Source organism: Apteryx mantelli, chromosome 3 (assembly GCF_036417845.1).
Source record: "Apteryx mantelli isolate bAptMan1 chromosome 3, bAptMan1.hap1, whole genome shotgun sequence".
In the NCBI taxonomy this organism is placed as follows: domain Eukaryota; kingdom Metazoa; phylum Chordata; class Aves; order Apterygiformes; family Apterygidae; genus Apteryx; species Apteryx mantelli.
In genome coordinates this window covers 26,181,081-26,197,989 of record NC_089980.1, presented here as the reverse complement: position 1 = coordinate 26,197,989, position 16,909 = coordinate 26,181,081, and positions in this window count along the sequence as shown.

Genomic DNA, 16,909 nt, shown 5'->3' with positions numbered 1-16,909 from the left:
CTTTGGCACAAGACATTACTAAGGGGGAAGATAGTGAGTCTTAACAGTGCTTTTAATAGTGCTGCTGCAACCACCCAGTAATTCTGTCATAGCCAAGTGAAATAACCTGGCATGTGAATAGCTTAATGGTGAGTGGAAAGAAGATCCGTTGCTTCATGTAATTAATGTGTGTCCTTTCCCTTACACTGTTTTTATACCCGTAGAGGTGACATGATCAGAAGTAGTCTTAAAGCACCGCTAAATGCTGTATATGCCTTATGTTGGTGACAAAGGGTGCCAGACCAATCTAATAATAATGAGATATTCTTAGCTTGTGAAGTGGAACAACTTACAGAAGTACTTTAATTAAGCTAATGCAAACAGGACTGAAGACAATGTTGAACTTACTGACATTTTTAGCTTTCCAGAAATCCCCCTAAAGGAGAATTTAAATATGAGAAGTCTGTATATTATGTAAGCTATGAATAATGTGTTGTACAGAAATTCCCCTATTACTCAAAGACTGCAAGTGATTTTATTTGTAAATTAAGAAAGCAAAAACCTGGAGACTGTACATCTATGCAGTTTTGTGAAACTACAATGTTTTACAATTGGTTTTGATTAGTAATTGGCATAAGGTTAAATTTTAATAACAATATGACCATGACAAAATGTTGATGAGTACTGATGTGAATCTGACCTAAATACCACTGATCTGGTAGGACAGTGAGAATTAGATATCCTAGTATACTATTTTTGTGCAGGGGCTTGGAAAAATGAATATATAAGGGGTTTGTAAAAGCATGTTTAATGGGTATTTTTTTGAGATTTCCCCAGGGCAAAATTTGTTACTTCTCAGTATCCTCTTCAACATCCAGCATCCTTAAAGGGCTTGGCAAGGGTATGAATATAAGTTACAGACTGATGATTATTCAGTAGGTCTGTGTTTTGTAATTGGGTTGAGAAACCGCAAAAGAGAAATTAATTCCCTTTGCTTGATTTTTGCATGTCTGCTGATGTGCAGCTTCCTTATACCAGTTTTAGGGGCGCTTGTTCAGTGGCAAGAAGTAAAGCAAGAAATAAATGTTTAAGGGTCCCTCTAATTACACAGTCTGGGACTGAAACCTTTTCACTATTATCCTTAAATGACAGAGCAGCAAAAAAAGAGATTAAATTGTAAGTTTTCTGAATAAGTGAGCTTTTAGGATGGTTTGTTCATATTATGCCTTGTTTTAGATGCAGGTCTGAAGTGAGAGTAGAGCTGCTGGAATGGCATGTAGCAGGACTCCCAGAAACAAGAGTTCAAAAATCATAAGAAAAGCATGTTACCCATGGAATTGATTTGCAACCAAAAATGCAGACAAACTGCATCTCCAATTCATATGTTTATCTCATGTGATACAGTGTAGCCCCCTGAATAATACCATATCCTAAAATAATAATAATAATAATAATAATAATATATCCTAAAAAAAAAGAAGCAGGAAACAAAAGCAAAATGGGCCAGGGCTGAGGGTGATTAACTGTTCTCCATAGTTCCATCCTGCTCCCACAGAATCAAGCAGGAACATTATCTGCTGATTTCATTGAGATCAAGATGTATATCTTGGCTCCTGCTTTTTAAAACTGTAGTAGCCACCCACAGTTATCCTGCTTCCTGCCTTCTGTTTCATTGTGCTTCTATTAATAGTATGAACACTTGCAATTTTTTAAATAATATAGCTTAATAACTTCAAGTTGCAAAGAAAAAATAACCCATAAATCCAGAAAACCAACTATGATCAAACAATCTGACCTGCACAGCACAAGGCATTGGATTTCCCTGAATCAATCCTGTTTAAATCAGACTATCTACCTCCTGCAGAAAACAAACAGTTTTGATTTACAGATTTTCAAAGATAGATCATGGCAATGGTTTGTTAATTAGGTAGCATGATGTATCTGCAGCTCTTGAGGCAGGGAACATAATTTGAGCTGGTTGGATAGTGTTAAACAAGTTCTAGTTGTTTTCCCGCACTGAATTAGCAAATCAGTGTTGTAAAAAAGAAGGGATGTGTATTTTGCATAACTGATAGTCTTGTGCTTCAGAGAAATCACCTGCCAGTGTTGATGATGGGTGAGAGAGGCAAAGGGAAACCAGCCCACTGATGAAGAATGAGTACGGTCACTGCTTGGAGAATTAATGTTTCAATTCAGTATCCCTGCCAGATACTGCTCAGAGAGCCAAAGGAAGATTGGTTCCTACTAATTAAAATTCACCAAAAAAAAAAAAGGAGGCTTCTTGATTTCCTCCTTAAATCTATAACTTCATTCCTTATGGAGAGCTAATCTGCTGCCAAGTGGCATTGGCACTAAATCTAGGAAATGTTGTCCAAAAGTTGTTTTTCTGATGAATGTCAGGAGGTGCAGGTTGGGGCAAGGATGAGGTGACATGGGGCAAGGTGACCTGTTTTCTTGTGACAGAGGCTTTGTGTTTCACAGTGGAGAAATGTCATGCCGCCTGAGCAGCACCCTTTCCACGCTGGGTCCATCCCTGCCTCAGGCCTCAGCTGACAACTGGTTTTCATAGTGACAGACATGTGGTTTAACTATTATCCTTTGCTGAATGAAGGAGAGAAGTACCCAGCCTTCACTGGGAAATAAGACCAGTTAACTTACTGGGAATTAATAGCTTTAGAACTACTCTGAGCCCTTATTTGCAGTCTTCTCCTTAATACAGATGCTCCAAGAAGTCTCTTTCCTGAAGTTTCTGCTTTGTCAGAGCAGCTTTATATTTACATGGACTTATTTTTAAAGTGCGCATTCACTGAGTTTGTAACATTTAACAGTTTATTGGTTCTAATGAGACTAAAAATTCATTTTTCCTGTAATGATTAGGTTAGTGCTTGTAATGTGTAGCACAAAGGGCAAAAAGTCTGAGGAACTCAGAATTCAGATGAATTCATGAACTCAAATGTTTGCCAAGAGTTCCTTTTCATGAAAATCACTGGCTGTATGCTTGTTGCCAGACTAGAAAGCTAGTTCAATACACATTTCTCTGACATAGTAGTTCACTAAGATGCTTTATTTTTAGAACACTGCTTTTTTAATGTGGTTTGGTTTTCACTGTCACTTTATATTTCAGCAGCCAGGCTTATCACTTGAGAGCCACATAACATGGCGCTTCCAGGGAAACAGGGCTTGTCATCACGGAGACAGCCTCTCCTTAGAGAAATGACTCGTGCTTGGCCCAAGGCAGAGCAAGGGTCACTGCCCAGTATGCATGTTTGAATATAAACCAGGGAAAATGCAGAAACTGAGAGCTCTTGATGGAGTTGCTGGGGCTCTCAGCCTGCTCCTCCCCATCATGGCAAGGACTCTCTGTGCCATGCGGTTTCCTTCCCCGTACATGGCAGTGGCTCTGTGTCACCTCATTTGCTTCTCTCCATACCATTTTTGCCATCCCTCGCAAGCTGCGGACCCTCTCTGTCCTTATTTTCTGCTGTGTGTACTGTATCTCTTTATGTGCTGGGGGCACAAGTCTCCCTGTTGTACCTTTTTCTGTAAACCTTCCTTTTTCCTCTAGGCTTCTCCACTCCCTGCCGAGAGCTCCACTCCATCCTGCTCTGTGCCCTTTTTCTTTCCTTTCTCTTTGAGAAGGAAGCCATGCAGGGTGCTAATATTGTATGTTCCGCCGAGCAGCTGTTCAGAACTGACATAAGGGCAGTGTTACACTGCAAGGTGTTGATATGTAGGTGGCTATCAGTCAATACTCTTTTTTCCCCTCCCTTTTTTTACAAAAACTTTGACCACTGTAACTGAACAGATACGGCATCAAACCTTGCAGATAAATACCATGACATTTGGATATAAAATCCAATTCATTATTTTTGGACATTACTGTAAAGTTAGGGCAAAATATCATCAAATAATATAACTGGTACTGGTATTCTAGTGGATACTTGATAGTTTTTATTGAAATCAGTTGCTAATATAATTGTCTTGGTACACAGTTAGCTTGCTGATAAGTTATATTCTAACATACATTCAATTTAGTGATTTCCTGTTGTAACTGGCAAAAGAAAAATTAAAAATACATTAAACGTATTTATCTGGATGACATTCTATTTCATGACACAATATGGCAATTGAGCAGGCCAGGGAAACAATCAGGCAAGGAGTGATATAAACCATATAGGCAATTTGCCTACAGCATAAAATGATTAGATATATTTGTGCAGCTGGCAACCATTTCTTAGAGAGGCCAAGGATTTAAAAATAAATTCGGGTAAGGACAAAGGTATATCTTCACAAATTAAACATGGTGCCAAATACATCAATTATTTCTATACATCAGAATAATTTTGTTTCTCAAGCAAGTTTCTATTTCAGTTTAAAAAAAACCCTCAAGATTTATGGATATCTGAAGTAGGCAACTATATAAAGTTGCCCTTATTCATCCCTTCCCTTACTTGCCTGCTAAAGCCAACGATTCAGTCGTGATCCCCAGTGTATTACCATGGATTCATGCAGTTCTGCACTATTGAGCGCAGTGGGATTTAATGCAACCCTGGTGGCCTGTGCTAATCAAGCACATAAAACTTCATCTTTCGAATTACTACAGCAGCTTCTTCTCTGTTTTTCTATGGAGAATATGGAACAGATGTGTGCCCAAGGTTTTCGCCGGAACAGACCAATTTTTCATTTGTGGCCATCATACCCACCCACACCCTCTACCCTCACACTTGAACTATTGCCCCGCTTGGCACAGCAAACCACTCGGTACCTGCCAACACAATGTGACCAAGAGAGATCCCACTTTGGATACCAGTAAAATGCCACAGTTTGTTGTGATCTCTCAAATTTATAGGACAACATCCTGTGTGAAACAAACTATTTTTACGAGCTCATTAGGTAAAAAACAAACCAGGGATTAATCCCTTCTCTATAGACTAGCCTAAATTGTTAATTCACTAATTACTTAATTTGCTAGTTCATTAATTTTTGCATTTATGAGCACAATAGTTACCTCACCGACAGTGAGAGTGCTTATCCTTCCTCCTCTGTCACGTTGTGGGCATCCCTGAATTGCCCCGGAAGCACGAGAGCCTCAGCAGTCCAGCAGCTGGTGGATCCATTTCAAATGCTGTTTGGGTGAGCAGATGTATTCGTATAGATGCCTGCTGAGATGACCTGGATGATAGGACAGAGCGCACCCTCAGCAAATTTGCTGATGATACAAAACCGGGAGGAGTGGCTGATACACCAGACGGTTGCACTGCTGTTCAGAGGGACCTTGCCAGGCTGGAGAGGTGGGCAGAGAGGAACCTCATGCAGTTCAATAAAGGCAAGTGCAGAGTCCTGCACCTAGGGAGGAATAACCCCATGCACCAGTACAGGCTAGGGGCCAATCTGCTGGGAAGCAGCTGTGCAGAGAGGGACCTTAGAGTCCTGGTGGACACCAACTTGACCATAAGCCAGCAGTGTGCCCTTGTGGCACAAAAGGCCAACAGCATCCTGGGCTGCATGAAGGAGAGCGTTGCCAGCAGGTTGAGGGATGTGATCCTTCCCTTCTGCTCAGCCCTGGTGAGGTCACATCTGGAGTGCTGGGTCCAGTGCTGGGCTCCCCAGTACAAGAGAGACATGGAGCTACTGGAGCAACTCAAGTGAGGGCCGCATAGATGACTGAGGTACTGGAGCACCTCTCATGTGATAAAAGGCTGAGAGAGCTGGGACTGTCTAGCAGGGAGAAGACTGAGGGGGGATCTTATCAGGGCGGATAAGTATCTGAAGGGAGGGTGTAAAGACGATGGGGCCAGACTCTCTTCAGAGATGCCCGGTGTCGGGATGAGAGACAATGGGCACAAATGGAAAACCGTATCTTAGAACATGAGGAGGGTGTTAAAAACAATAGACGCCATCTATATTCATTCTACCTATAACACAGGTGTCAAAAGCAGTATAAAAAGTAAATAGCTCTGGCTTTAAAGGGACACTGAAAAAGTGCACAATTTTACTTTTTTTTTTTTCCAAATTGGAATGGGATAATTATCTATCTCTGAACCGAACTGCCATAGACATGAATGGGAAGTGTTTTGCCTATGTAACTCGATAACCTGTAAACCATGATTTTCATCAGAAATAATACAAGTTTGTGTCTATACCAGACAAAAGAAAATCTATATTGATCATTCTGTAGGCACTGCCATTTTCACAAGTCTTACACTGAGCAATCAAGAGGTTAGACTGGTTACATGACAAGTCTGCTATCAGTGCTGCCTGAACTTTGAAAAATCAAACTTTATACCTGTGACATTCATTCATGCAAACCACAAGTGTTGCCAGGAGACAAAGTCTCATTTTATACACTACCTTTTCATTACTGTTTTTTTGTTTCACATTTAACAGTCTTCCATTTGACACCTTCCCTTTTCTTCATATTTTCAGGAAGGCAACTTTGCCAGGAAGACTTCCGGCATCATTGCTTGATGCATCTGTTAGCATGTGTCTTGAATATCGTGTATTCATAATAATAACACAGCTCAGCTTTTGTACTAATAGAAGTACACCTAGGTAATTTTTGCTTGTCTTGGAGCATCTGTTATCTCCTCCCACATTCTTCCTTAAATCTTAATCTTAAAGAAAAATCCTGCTTCATAGTTAAACCAGCTCATCCAATTGGTGCACTTTTTATAACACATTTATTTCTCTGTGAATGGAAAATGTAATTAATCAGTTTGAAACACTTTTGTACTGGAAAAATGACTAAACATCTGAAGTATAGTTTGTTAATCTTCTGGATAAAGTTTCTGCTCACTCTTTCTCTTTCCTCAGGCAGTGGCTTACTTACCTCTCAGCCAGTTACAGCTGGGCAGCGCTCACAGCAGGGATTCATAATTTTAGAAGAAACTCATGGAAACAGATGGCCCTGTATTTTTTCGGTGAGGACTGCTGAACTCTTATCATCTAATTTAAGTAAAATCTGTAAGCTGGCAGCAGGACAGGATTTATGCTATATTGCCAGCCTCAAGCATTAGAAAATAACAAGATTTTTAAAATGTAATGAGCTTTTAAATTTGCCTTCTGATTTTTAAAGTTTTGAGGGTTCTCATTTCCAACCACTTCTTCAGAAGGAGGAAAGCTAAAAACTTGGCTTCCTTTCAAATCAAAATTTAAATTCTCCTGTAATCCTAGGGATTTGGAAACTGGAGTTTCACAAAAAGTATCAAATATTGTGAGTTTTCACAAGAAAAAAAATTAGAACTTGCAACTGTGCGGCTAATGATCTGTAACAGGGCACCATCACTAGAGCACACCTCTATATACATGTGCCCATGTTTATGGGTATGCACATACACACAGACAAATGATGCTAAATTCAGAAAGCTGTCTTGCCAGAAGTGATTATCTTTCCGGTAGTATATGAAAGTATAGTCTGTTTTCTGAAGTGTCCACTGTGGAGGAGCAAGTACCTATTAGTAGGCAGGAGGAGACTTGGGTGATAGCTGTGCACCTTTTAATAGCTCTGGCTGGGGTGGTTGAAGATGGCACAATAGCTGGGTACTCACAACTATCAGCTGGACACTGCCTTCTTCATCTGCTGCAGATGGAGGAGACCACATGAAAACTTCAGCACCAATTAATTGCACTGCAAAATTAGGCATGAGCTCGGATCACGCACATTCACTGACTTTGCAAAGATGTGAAAGAAGAATGCTGACCCGGTGTCATCTCCTGGCTCTGCTGCTGAGCGACCAGAGGTGAAGTGACCTTCTGCATAAGCACAACAACAGTCATTCCAGATGTCTGCCAAATAGATGTGTGTTTACATCTTGCTTAGAAAAAGTGCAAATTGCTGTTCAAGTGCCTTCTGTATCAGTTCTGAATGTGGTCCTCAGTAACTTGTTTCTACCCAATTACTTGAGAACAGATCAGCAGCTTTGTGTACCCCAGGGATGGCAGGCCATGCTGTCATCCAGTCACACTGAGACCAGGTGCGTGCAGAAACACAGATCTGCTCAATGGCCCACAGCATACTTCCTCTCATGGTTGTGTGGATGGCAGCAGGTGGTTAACTCCTGGTTTTCATGGTGCTGGGGCACTGCAATACCTGCAGTACCAGGAAGCATCCTGCTGGATCAGTTTCTTCTGGGGCTTCCACTGCATTTTTCTCCACCGTAAGGATTTTCCAACCACGCTCCATGCTATTGTCAGAAGAAAAAGCAACTCCTCCAAGCAGTTTGCCTTATAAAGAAGTGGTGAGACAAAGACCAAAAAGGGAAAATAACCCCAAAACAATAATGGGAGAAAAAGACAAAAGGGGAAGATGAGGATGAGAGAGTGGAGAGAAAAAGGAAAAAGACTGAACAAAGGAGAGGTCAATGGGAGCAGGAAGATAAGGAACCTTAAGAAAGGCAAAACTGTATCTGGAGCCCTTCCTGGAGAAACACCCCATATCTCACAGCCTGGCTAGCACCTTCCTGCCATCATGAGCTACAAGGCTCCCACTGCACCTAAATCTCTTTCTGTGCAATGTTTTGCCTTTCAGACAGTTCAGCTACCTGAAATGAAGTATGTCTTCATGACTTTCTCTAGTGAATCATAAGGCTATTTCTTAGTGGGACACATGTGTTAAGTGTAATCTTGTTGGGGGGTTGGTTGGTTTGTTTTTATTTAAAAGGATTTTTTTTTTCTCTTAGCCAGGCCTGGCTAGGAGAAATCCTGAACTGGGACCAGCAACACCATCTAGTATACTGCAGCAGAGGGAGCTACATCATCACCATCCATAAGCAGGACTTACACTGCACTTACCTTTCTCCTCGGTGCACATCGCTCAGCAAAGTGAACTCTCATTCCTGTATAAAATGATGTATATAAAGAAACATGTTTTGTATAGTGAGTGCTCAGGCCTCCTCCATCCCTTCAGAGGACTTCACTAGTTACAAAATCAGAGCTGTCTAAGTAGGAAACATAATCAAAGAGAATCAATAAATGGACCTCCCCCCCCCCCCAAAAAAAAATCATTTTATTCTGTTAGATGGTTGTGGGTTGATTTGTCTTGACTAGAGAGCTAGATACATTTTCCAACTACATTCCTGCAATGTTGCTTTACCTTAATATGCATTCATGGGTCTTCTGCAGTGACCTGAAGAAAAACAAATAATTGCAAGAGTGCTTCATACTGGTTTCATGATAGCAATTTCACTGTTAATCTCTTATCTTCCAGTGACATGGTGTTCTGCCTGCTAAGGCAACTGGATACCTCTGTGTGCTTCATGCAGTAAGGTAAGTTAAAAGAAATAACCTAATTAGACACAATTCCCAACTCCAGGTGCTAGTGGTTTATTACTATCACCTAGTATTATTGTCTCTAAATGCAACTGCAATGATTTAAGATAGTTAATACAATATTAATCGTGGCTTTGTTATCACAGACAGACGAAATTAAGTTCAGCTTTGTCAGTTGCTGAATCTTGATCTGATAGAATTGGGATCATTTTCAGGATTAAAGGTCATTTTTTTAAAAAATGCTCAACAGCCACACTTCTAAAGGCATTTAAAGATCTAAGGATGCAAACAGGGTCACATGGTGCTCTTTCCTATCTGTCTGTTCCCAGCTCTTAGAAGGCTCCTGATTAGGCTTCCAACTCACTTCTGAAAATAGGCTTAAATGTCACTCATATGTTTTTAAATTGTACTAAAAGTAGTTTTAGAACAGTTTGTTTTTGTTGTCTAGAAATAAACATCCTTTAAAAACAGGCTACAGAATGTTATTGCTTCAAGCTTTCTAATTTTTGATGTTATCATTATAATGTTTTATGTAATTGCTGTTCAGTTTTTATTTTTGCTTAATCTACATGACGGAGTAATTTGTTTCATTATCAAAGAGATGGAGGAAGTACAGTTTCCTAACATTAGAAGTATAATCAGATCCTGATGGTTTCAGCTTTCTGGTTCTTATTTTTGAGCGTTAGAGAAACTGGACCCAGGATACTTGTTTTACTTTTGAAGGGAAAAGAAAATAGTTTGTTTTTAAAAAATTAAATAAAACCAACAGATTATAACTGTATCTTAGATGGTGTCTCATGTATATAAATGAAGAAGTAAAGTCACTGGGAGTCACACTGCAGATTCAGGATATAATGAGTTTATATTTTGATGATATTGTTATCATTTTTTAAATTAAATTAAAAATCCAGTAATATCGCAGAATATTTTGTAACCTTTGGGATCATTTTTAAAGTTGTACAGAGCTCTAATATCAGATCACTTTTTAGGAAAATGTCAAGTTAATACAGTATTCTAAAGAAATAAGCAGATTTTTTTCCTGTTACAGTTGGTAGTATTTTTCAATGCTGTCAGTAAGTACAGTCAGTAGCGGGTTCTTAGTAAATGTTTTTCATTTTTGTCAGCTGAAATTGCCTTTTTCCCTGTTTATACATTTTGGCAATCTTTTTTTCCCTACTTTCTCCTGTCTTTATTGCTCTTGGTGAAATGCAGACCAGTTCATATGTGTATTGTTCAGCAGATCTTTAAATTCTGTGTGATAAAAAAGAACTCCCCTGTCAACAATAAAGATCTTATTGTAATTATCTCTGAAATATATGCTCTAGTCTTATTAAGTGAAAGTTAGATGATTATTCTTTCTGAAGTTTAGAGCAAGGTAGCAGAAAAAAAAATGAAGCTATAAGAAATTGGGTTTGACTGATAACCAATATTCCCTAGGTTTGCTAAATAGCACATTACCGCTGCCTGCACGTTATTAAATTCTGAAGAGAACATCCCTGGCACGTAAATGCCCTGGAGGCACGTGCTTAGATCACCAAGCATCTACATTCGTCTTTTGAAAAAGTGATTCATCCAGAGTCAATCACGATTTCATATCAGATTTAAACCCTGTGCAGTTTCACCTCCTGACTGATTCTGTGGTCTCTGTGTTGATGATAACCTTTTGTACCTTGGGCATTAATAGGTTATAAGTAGCACTTAGCAGAAGATGGGCAGACTACGAGGCATATTCAGAGGCTACTCTCTAGTAATTTACAGATGTAGGGACAGGAGAAGAGGTATGACACAAAACCTTTTTTACTTTTAAGAGGACTGATATATAAAAAAAAATTACAGCAAATTACCAAGTTAGATTCCTATTTAGATCAATTTAATAGTATGGAAACAGTATGAGTGATATGTCAGTAAGCATGTGAGTCAAAAGCAGTTTGAAAGTCTAACTATGTAATTTAGAGAGGAACAAATGTGAATTATTCTCAAACTAGACTTATCTGTGCATTTGATCCATTCTCTGTGTTAATTACAAGGTTCTACTTTGATATGTAGTCAAGTAATATAATACATGATATTGCTGTACAAATCATTTTGCTTAAAATTGCAAATGGAGAGATTCATATATAAAGTTGCTGAGATTTTTCAGACAAATAATTTATTTGCTGATAATGCAATTCTGGGTCAACTGAAACTACTTGCAATTTCGTATTGCAATTTGGATAGTAGTTTCGGCCAACAAATACAGAAAACCTCCCAAAATGTAAAACAGTTTGTTTTAATATTACATTTTATAATGAGATGCATCACCTTTTCATTTTAAAATAATGTTTTATGTCAAAATTAAGTTAACTATTTAAAATGGCATAAAAACAAATGAAAATCTAATGAAATAATAGTATTGGATTTCAGAACCATTTATTTTGACTTAATAATCATTATTTTTTATTTTGATGAAGATAAAACCACAGGCTTTGTTTTGAAGTAGACCTAAAACAATTTGTTTTTAAAAATCAGTTATTTGTTCAGCTTCTTTATTTAAATGAAGAATATATTTCATTCTTCAGATTTAGTTTTAGAAAAAGCTCTGAGTTACCAGTGTTACCAGTTACCAAAGTTACCAGTGTAGGAAATGAAGCTTGAATTAGTCTCTATTACTTACCTTCTGCTAAGAGATACATTACATGGGATGCAGAATATGGAATATAGCTTGCATAATACAGTTGAGGAATAAAAGCATATGACAAATGTGCTTCTAATTCTGAAGCCAAGTGATAACTGTGCTTAGTTCTTGTGTGCTAACTCTATATACTGATGATCTGGAAAGACAAGGAGGATTTCATGAATTATAGGAAGGATTGCCAGTGGACACAATACACTTGGATTTTGGAAAGCCTTTGACAGGACTCCTCACCAAAAGCTACTAATGAAATTAAATTTCTGTGGGATTGGAGGAAAGGCCCTTTCATGGTCTGCGAGCTGATTACAGGATAAGAAGCAAAAGGAAAGACATAATTGTCGCTTTTCAGGCAGAGGAGAGGGAACTGGAGGTTCCTCACGGGCTGGTGCTGAGACCGGTATCATTCAACACCTTCATCAGTGACCTGGAGAAGGCAGCAGACAGTGAAATCTCTAAATCTGTGGATGGTAGTAAACTCTTTTCAAGGTGAAATGGTGCACTCATGATGAGGAACAGAGTGAGTGGGCGGAAAGGTGGCAGATATGCTTTGGTGCAGAAAAGGTTTGGTTATCCATGTTGAAAAGCAACCTACGACATGCTTAGACATGATCCTGACCCCAGGACAGGCGGGTACAACTCAGGAAAGGGCTCCTGCAGGCATCACTGCAGCTCTGAAATCACCAACCCCACCTGCAGTGGCAGCAGCTGGAAAAGTGCCAAAACAGCGGCACCATCGGAAAGGGCCCTGGGAAGGAAACAGCTGAGGGCTGAGCACCACCGGGCAGGTCCGCGGTGCACTGCAGCTCGAGCCCTGGGCGCAAGCCAACCTGGCCTCTGCACCTCAGCGCGGGCAGAGCGGAGTCAGAAACAGCAGCTCAGTGCTCAAAGGCTGGCGCAGCCGCTGTGCGTGGAGACATGGAAAAGGCCAGCGCTCCTTGGCGTGCATGGGGAGCTGGCTGAGGGGGGCTTCTTTGGCTGAGCTTTACAGAGTCATGGGGGCAGTGGGTAAGCTGCATGGGGACTTGCTGTTCACCAAGTCCTACAATAAGAGAAATGAGGGTCAGTTGGTGAAACTACCAGGAGATGGGTTGAAAACCGATGAAAGGTACACTTCTCTGCACAGCGGGGAGCGAGCTGCCCACTGCAGCTGTGTCACTGCCACAGGACACTGTGGACATGACAGTATCAGCAGGCTCAAAAAAGGGGTTGGACAACCTGATTGTCACCGGGTCCACCAGCAAATATGAAAGGGGTGGCCCTTCTAACCTCCCTAATCCAGCAGTGGTGGATGTGAGGGAACAAGCAGGGCGCAGGCGGCAGGGAGGGGACAGACTCACTGTGCTTCTCACCCAGCTTCTCCTGCCAGTGATGGAGACGGAGCACTGGGCAGGATGGACCCAGCAGTCTGACCCAGCAGGACTGCTCTTATATTCTTATATGCCTCATTTTCAGTAATATATGGGCTGGTCAATTCCTCAGATGCTAAGAATAGCTTCGCTATTAGCTAAGAATGGCTTGGAGCCATTCCCACCAAACAGACCCTGCGCTGCAGCCTCCTCCTCCTCCTCCTCCTCCTCCTCCTCTCCCCCTGTGCACTGGGCTTGTGGCTGTGCTAGCCCTTACAGGAGGGTGAGCCATCACCCCAGCACCAGGGTGCTCCCCGGACTGGAGGACACCAGGGGTTTTACAGGTTGGGAGGAGACCAGAGACAGTAACTGCTGTCTTCACAAGGCTTCCTTACAAAAGTTGGACACAGACTCATATTTTTTCAAGTTGCCCATATTTTGTAGGGGAGAGGACAAGGTTTTTGCTGAGACTCTTATTCCATTCTTGTCACATACAGTGAGCACTTTGATCATATTCATTTTCACAATATAGGGTAAATCTTTTTGTCCCTTCTGAAGTCCCTTCTCTGGTGCTGTCTTTTAAATAAAGAATAAACTGAGAACTCAAGAAGACACACTCCTGTCTGAGTCACCAGCCCTGTCCAAATGATAACTCAGAGCTATACTCACTGGAAAGGCTCATAACTGTGGAAACCAACTTGAGACGTTCTGGTTCCTGAGCAGATAGTGATGAGTAACTTTGGTGGGATGGGACTTGGCTGGCACACAGACACCTCCCCTCTGGCTGTAAAAGCTGTCCCACAACGTCAGATGCTTTGACTGGCTATGGGATGCCAATACTGCCTGCAGGAGATAAAATGCAAGTATCGAGGGCACACTAATATGGAAAACTAAGCCACAGATTCTTCTTGTGAGCAAGTCACCTGAAACTAATCCGCAAGCCTGTAGAAAGCTACAAAAATAATATCAGGGTTTATGATGAGAAATACATGTCAGAGGCTTAGAAATCTAATATCCCTCACTCTTCCTCTGTAGAGCATTTTGTGAGATTTCTAGAACTTGAAGCCAGCTGCTGCTGCCAAATCTGCAGCCACAAGGGGCTCCCAAGTCATAAAATAGGCTGAAAAGCTGTTTATTCCATTAACTTCTTTGGATTTATAGGATTACTATGGTGAAAAGATTGGCTTGATGCTAAGCACCCTGCCATAATTCAACTGACTGTTGAGAGAACAGTCCCTGGTTGTTTTTCCCCGCAGAAGCAGATATCTCTGCGAACAGCACAAGTGTAAGAATTTCTGTTCCCATCCTCTTTTACTGTCTCACCACAGCACTCTCATTCGCGTTCCTCTGGGCTGAGTGAAGTGAGGGATTTCACAGTGTGTCTACAAAGTTGTGTGATCCAAACTCCAACAGACAAAAGCCAGGATTACTTTGCAGAATGGAGCTACAGCTTAGGATGGAAATTTTGATCTGGCAAAAGGAGTAAGGTTATAGCTATAAAGGTCAGTAAAACCCCTATCCCTGAATTGCACCTGGAGACGCCCTAACAGCCCGTGCGGCACAGCTCACTGTGCAAGGCTCCTCTGGACCAAGTCCTCCTTAATAAGCAAAACATTGCATTTTGCAGTCACTGCATCTTCCAAGTGGCCTCAAAGCTCGTACTGCTATAGATCGCTGTTGCGCCACTGATACACAGTACAGATGGTTTACACAGAGCGCAAGCCAGATTCTGCCTCATTTCCTTTTTTCTTTTTTAAAACGTTTTCTTCTTCGTTTCCTATTCCTTCAGACTGATGCGCTTTCACTTTGCAGCCTCCACAAATCACGTTCTGCTCCTAGTCACAGTAGTGAAAAGCTGGCGCACTTGGTTTACACAAACGTAGCCGGTCAGAAGTGCTCTCCTGGCAGCTGAGCTGGGTTATTGGGGTTACTGTCACCAGCCTGGCCCTCAAATGCAAGCTACTGCCCCAGCAATATTGCTTACTTCAGTGCTGTTGGCAGGGCTGCACATTCAATGACTCCCAGAAGCCAGGTACCTCAGCTAACACAGATCATTCAGACCTGCACCTTCTGTTACGCCTGCAGAGCTATGATAACAGTGTCCGGTGGGAGATGGCCACGAGCAGCTTGAACAGTAACCTCTTACCCAACTGCAGCTGGAGCAGCAAATCTGGCTAGAGCCTGCATTGGTCTTTCCCTTTGTTCTACTTTTATTGTTTGCCAATTACTTCCCTCATTACTTAAGAAAAGTTCTGAACATCATTCTTTCTTTCAGCTCCTCCTTTTCTTCAGAAATACAGCTACAGAAATGGGATTAGTGAGAGAGAAGTGAAAATTTGTAGAAACACACACAGACACGCACACATTTCTTTTTATATGTGTGTTCCAGATGCTTTACCATCACTTCTTTCTTCAGTTCTATTTTCTTTAAGGTTTTCTTTATTCTGTAGACCAAAGGTTATATTAAGTTCAGTGTGGGATGGAGACCTCAGTCAGTTAAACATCATGGTTACTTCTATTAAATCAGACAGGCACATATTTTTAGTCCCTTAAGAATACACTGTCAGATCACAAGTACTCATACCAGCTACTGTTAGCTCATTAGCAGCTGAGCAATTAAAACAGCTTTGCTCAAAGAGGAAAAAACACTTTAAAAGCCTTCATTAATTAAGAAAATACTTAAATTATTTAACAAATGAAAATAGTAACAAATATCAGAAGGCCAGATGATGCCTCCAGTTACACCACATAAATGAGTTAAGAAAATGGAGATGAGCCAATTCTATAAGCGGAGAGCGAAGCAGCCTGATAATGTTATGGCTCAAAGGGAACAACGGGCTTCATTAATTTCAGTTTTCTGCAGATTCCCAGATTTTTTCTGCTTTAGCCCTAACTACATCATTGTTCAACACAGTTTCCTGACAGATTCAGCTCTTTCCCTTATCCCCATGTGTACTTCCAGGGCTCTTTACACAGAAAAATAATAGTTTACCAACCTATGCAACATTCTCAAATGTTCAACATTACTTTGCATTACATCCACATATTACATCCCCTTATTAGATGACATTCCCATTACAGGATGACTGGAATAAGGGAATTTAGAGCCCACATATTGGCAATGAGCGTGAGCCTGCCGTGGCCTCATATTCAGTAGTCTTTTGCCATAGTTCTACTTAACCAGTGAAAGTAGCAGTGGAAAATAGGGACCTTTTCCTTTAGTAAAAGAGTAAGCAAGAGCAGCAGGAGAACCTGAAATATCTTCATAATTTGCAGGGTGCATTGACCTAGTGAGCAGGCAGGACTCACCACAGTTGTCTGTTCCTGCCAGCGTACAGTTCTTTGCAAGAGTGGTTGTTGTGAGGAACCACAGATTCAGGGGGAAATACCAGGTGAAGATGTATATTGGAGTACACACACATTAGAGCTCTTCTTTCAGGCTCTCAAGCAGATGACATTGCATCAATTTCATATTTTAAAGCTTTTCTTCCTCCTTTAAAGCTTCTTGTAAGGGCAAGAAACTTGCCTTTTCTTTTTATGAAAGTTTAGATTCTGATGTAATCTTATGGCACCATGAGCTGGAGCCCAAAATACCTGCATTATACTGCCTGTCTGTAAAATTACTGAAGGATTTACAGTATTCCCT